Source organism: Cyprinodon variegatus, unplaced genomic scaffold (genome assembly GCF_000732505.1).
Source record: "Cyprinodon variegatus isolate N-32 unplaced genomic scaffold, C_variegatus-1.0 Scaffold1705, whole genome shotgun sequence".
Lineage (NCBI taxonomy): Eukaryota > Metazoa > Chordata > Actinopteri > Cyprinodontiformes > Cyprinodontidae > Cyprinodon > Cyprinodon variegatus.
This window is the reverse complement of record NW_015152158.1, coordinates 89,853-94,608: the sequence shown is the minus strand read 5'-3', so window position 1 is coordinate 94,608 and position 4,756 is coordinate 89,853. Positions and strand designations below refer to the sequence as shown.

At 41.0% G+C, this 4,756-nt stretch overlaps 1 long non-coding RNA gene across 1 annotated transcript; it reads right to left on the bottom strand.

Annotated features, from left to right (window-relative positions):
• Positions 1-442: 442 nt before the first annotated feature.
• On the bottom strand, positions 443-2,116 carry LOC107104354. Its single transcript, XR_001482249.1, has 3 exons — positions 1,956-2,116; positions 738-801; positions 443-584 (listed from the first exon to the last, which is right to left on the bottom strand). It is a non-coding gene; the product is annotated as an uncharacterized LOC107104354 (long non-coding RNA).
• Positions 2,117-4,756: the final 2,640 nt, after the last annotated feature.

Here is a 4,756-nt window from a genome sequence, read left to right as displayed (position 1 = left end):
CTTATCTTATCTTATCAGCTCTGGTGAATTTCAATGGTGAAGTCCTCTGGAAATCTTCAATAATTGTTGTTGATTGCAGATGTGTCTAGTAGTTCCCATTGATTTAGCTTGTAAAGCGGGGAGAATGGCGCTAGGCTAACCGCACCGTGATGTCACTGCTGGAAGATGGCAGGAGGGAGGGGCTACTATATTTGGGCTAAAATGGCCGCTCCCAGACTCAATGATCATGGTGAAAATAACTGCTTTTATTTTTTACTGATGAACGCTAAATTAATTAAAGCACCTCAAACGTATTAGTTTTAGGTATAAATAATGATCCATTGATTATTCCTCGCTGACCAGACTTTTCCTTTAATATGTTCCTTAACTAGATATTATTAGGACTGTGCCAGGATTATAACAGCGTCTTCATCTGTGTGTCCTTTCATGTCTGCTGACCTTATTACTAAAGCATTTTTCTGTGGAGAACTCAGCACTGGCAGCAATCACATTCTCACTGGGGAGGACAGCGTAAGCCACAACCTGGATCAGTGGAGCCATGTCTGGAGAAATGTTCAGGCTGAAGGACACCTGACCCTCATTCACTGAAAAATCCATCACACTGTTAGACATGCAATATCAAGGAAAGCAAAGACCTTAAAATTCTTATACTGATCCATTAATTCAGTGAATTGAAAAAGAATCAGAAAAATACGGAAAGAAACTTTAATAAATGTGTCACTTTGGTTTTTATATACCTGGTTTATCTTCAATTTGAACTTGTTTTTGTCCTCCACTGCCAATAGTTCCTCTGTATAAGACCTGTGAATTTATGGAAAAAAATAAAGCAGTTCATTTCTTTGCTGTGGTTGTTTGCAAATTAATGAAGCTGGATTGCCGTCTGGGGGGTCGGTTCAACTCCCAGGGATTCCATCATTCTGCTGTGGGGCTTCAGCACCCTCATGGGAAATAACAATAACACCTGAACACACCCCCGGCTCCGAATCCGAGTTGTAATTCTTCATTTGATTTCTTTGCAAGTCATGGATCATCCAAAATGAAGACAATGTTTGAGTATTAGGATGTCCATCAGTGCAGCAAGACACCTGGAGGTTGATGATTTGCTTTGTTGTCTTATCTTCTGACCTTTGTCCGTATGTCTTGGGCACTTAGCTGAAGAGAGGGGCAGAGCTATCATCGCCAGGCAGTGAGTTGGATACCCCGAAAGAGGAGGAAGCCAGACAGACTCAGCAAGCCCAAAGACTAGTGAGGGTCTCCTGAGAATATTTGGTGGAGCCCTTTGTTAGGGACGTGTTGACCTCCCATCTCTGGGAGAAGCTCTCTTGCTCTTTGGAAGGCTGGAGAAATTGAGTCTGAGTGAGCCAGGTTCTTTGCCTCCAATGTCGACGCAGCTGTGGCCAAATGGTCTGTGGTGCCTGTCATGGAGGCAGTCCTCGAACCCGGTGTTGGACACCAGGAGTAAGGAATGCTGTCATGCTGAAGGAGTCCCATAGAGCCTGGCTGGCTTGTGGGACTCCTTAGGCAGAAATCAGGTATTGTGAGGCCAAGCATGCCGCTGCCCTGGTGGATGCAAAGCCAAAAACTGGGGCCTGGGAGGAGTTTGGAGTGGCCATGGAGAAAGCCTTTTGGGGAAAACTATTGGCTGGACTCCAAGCAATTCTGGCAAACCGTCCAGCACATTTTTAAATGTAATTATCTATCTTGTTAGTCTTTACCATCCCCTTCATGCTCACCAAGTGTTTGGAAATCTAACACATTCTTGTACTGAATAACACTTAAGCTGTTACGGTTTAATGCTAATAATTATGTACTTTTGTTTTACTCTGCTAAAGTCCAAATACAGAGCTAAAACAGACTGTCTTCTGCTGAATGTTGTCAAGTTTTAATGTACAGCTGTCCACTGGAGTACATTTTAAAACTGTAAAATAATGTTGGTAACCGGCTGAATGACTCACCAGATGAACGATATCTATAGATCCCTGTGGTTCATGCACAACGGTGTAATCAATGGAGATGTCCACTTCTTTATCACATGGAAGAGTTGAGTCAATCTTCTTTATCTTCAAGACGCTGCTTGTTTTAATGTCAACAGAAGGAGGTAGGGACTGACGAACGGTGTGGTGTTGCCAGGCAATGTGAGCTGTTCTATGCTGTGGGTCCTGCATTTTTGGTGTGCTACTTATCTATTTATAAAAAGAGATAATGGTGCTTGAAAGGCAAACAAATATTATTTTATTCACGGTTTTTGACAATTAAAATAGGATTGTTACAGATGTAATTAGCTTACAATCAGGCGAGTGTCTCCAAAAAATGTGTTTGTGCTGACAGAGAATGTGGCCAAACCGTTGCTGTCAGTCATGAGTTTCTGGAGTAATTTGGGAGACCATACACGACCCTCTAGCAAATATAGCGGCATGTGAGAAATGGGCGTATTGTTGTAGTGAACAGCCTTGACCTGTAAGATATACAATTCTGGAATAAAATAGTGCATTGACTCACAAGATATAAACAACTAACTATTCAAGGATTCTTAATAGTTATTTTGGAAAAATAACCTACCCTAATACATTTAAAGCAAACTGTTGTGTAACTTTTAGCCACTGGGGGGGGGGGGACTTATAACATCTAGGTTAAGCTACCCTGAAGACCAGTGGCAGCACTGGACTCATAACAAATTGTAAGTGACGCTCTGGGTCACATGACTCATTTAGTGGCAGATTTGACCCTTCCAAGTTAGATTGGAGAATCTTTGAGAAGGGCAGCCTGTACAGAGCAATAATAAGCCCCAAATGTTTCATATTGACCTGTAAATTATGTTATATATCTAGAATTATGCTAATACTTGAGTCTAAAGTTATGCAGCATTAATTTCAATGTTTTGGAAAAATAAATGGAAAGTAACATAACCTGAGTGAATAAAAAATGCAAATGATCATTTCTTTTACTCAGGGAAAAAGCTATCAAAATAAACGTGGCTCTGTGTGAAAGGTATTTGTCCCATAAACCTTATAACTGTGCAACCCTTGGTTCCTTTCATGTCACTCTTGGCTTACTTTGTGTATAGTTTCCTTGTATCAATGTTTCTCCCTCCCACTGAAAAGACATTGACATTATGTAATAATTTACGCCCAAACGTCGACTAGCCTAAATTTGGTTGAAAGGTGAAAAGCTGTAATTTTCAGACTGTTGAAAAGACTTTATAAACTGCTTTTTCAACATCTTTTTAACAGTCTGAAAATTGTCTATTATTGGACTAAAGTGGGACAAAATCAGAATGACCAACCACTGCCCAATTTTCTGTCATGATCTTGGTGCTGGTGGCTGGCTTAATTGCTCATTCATTCACAGGTCTACTCTTCCTGGTTGCTCATTACAGCTCATCTGAACCACCAGCTCCTATTTATGCTGTCTGTTTCCAGCCATCAGGGCCAGATTATCTGAGCCTAGTGTGAGAAGTATCTAGCACAGCCTGTAGTGTTGCTGCTCTCAGCATCTGCTGGCTTTCACTCTACAAGACTCCACTATTCTGCTCTTGGAACTCTATGGGCATGTTGAGGAGAAGTCATCTGACTGGTTCCCACTCCTTCCTTTGGATACGGACTGAACTTATAACCAGGTTAGTGATTCACATGCTCATTCCCCGTTTGAGCCTAGTGATCACTAACCTAAGTGTCTACAGAGAATCCAGAAACCCGTCCCAGCTGAACCCTTGCATAATCCAAAGCTTTCAATAAAACGAACCTCTTCTGTCTGCCTGAATAAAAGGTCAATTTGTCTGATCATTGACATTTTCAACAAATATTTCTGCACTAAATCAAGGCTATGAAGGATCAACCAGATTTAGCCTAAAAACCAACGCCCACGGCCCGTCACAGGACACACCGGTGTGCCCTGGAATGCCTCAGTCTTCTCTCAGAGGAGCTGGAGGAGGAGTCTTGAGAAAGGGAAATCTGAGTGACTTTGCTGGGACTGCTGTTCCTCAGGACCCAGTCACAAATAAGCAAACAGTCTTCCTTTGAAACTGAAGAAATTGCCGTCTGTTGTGGTTCAGGTGTTGTGACCTACAGGATAGGCTCATGATGACCAACAACATGTAGGAAGGTCAAAGTCATTTAGCGTTTTCGGAACTGTTGGGAAATGGCTTGTGGTTCACGGTAGTTCTGAAGCCTAAAAAATGCTTTTATAACCTTTTTGAAACATGCTAATGACTGCCTTTCTTCTGCTCATGGACTGAGACATCGTGGGTTAGATCTTTTATTCTTCTTTATGTTGTCAGATAGCTTCCATTTAAGTAATTTTAAGATCTTCATGTGATTTAATAAGTCTACCTTGGTATGACTGGTAAAATTAAATGCTGTTTTTGGAAACTTTATTCATTTGCAGATAATTTATAAACACGTAACATTGCACCCCCCCACCCCCACCCCCACCCCAAAAAAAACTACAACCTTCTTGGAAAGCTGCACTCAGTATTCACTCAATGTATCTTCCTTTTGTTTAATGATATGATAAAATAAAGACCAAAAGAAACGGAAAGAAAGTACGTCTGTATGGGGAGGAAAAGTATCTCTTTTACTGAGTTCTTACTTACTTTTCCCTCCAGATTTGTGCCTTTTTCATAAATCCTAGGCGGGTCAACAAATGCCAGCTTGCCAATAACGTAGTTAATCTTTATCCTCTTCTTTTGCGATTGTGAAACACCTAAATATATACAAAATCCACGTTACAATAATAATCTGGCTATCATATGATTAAA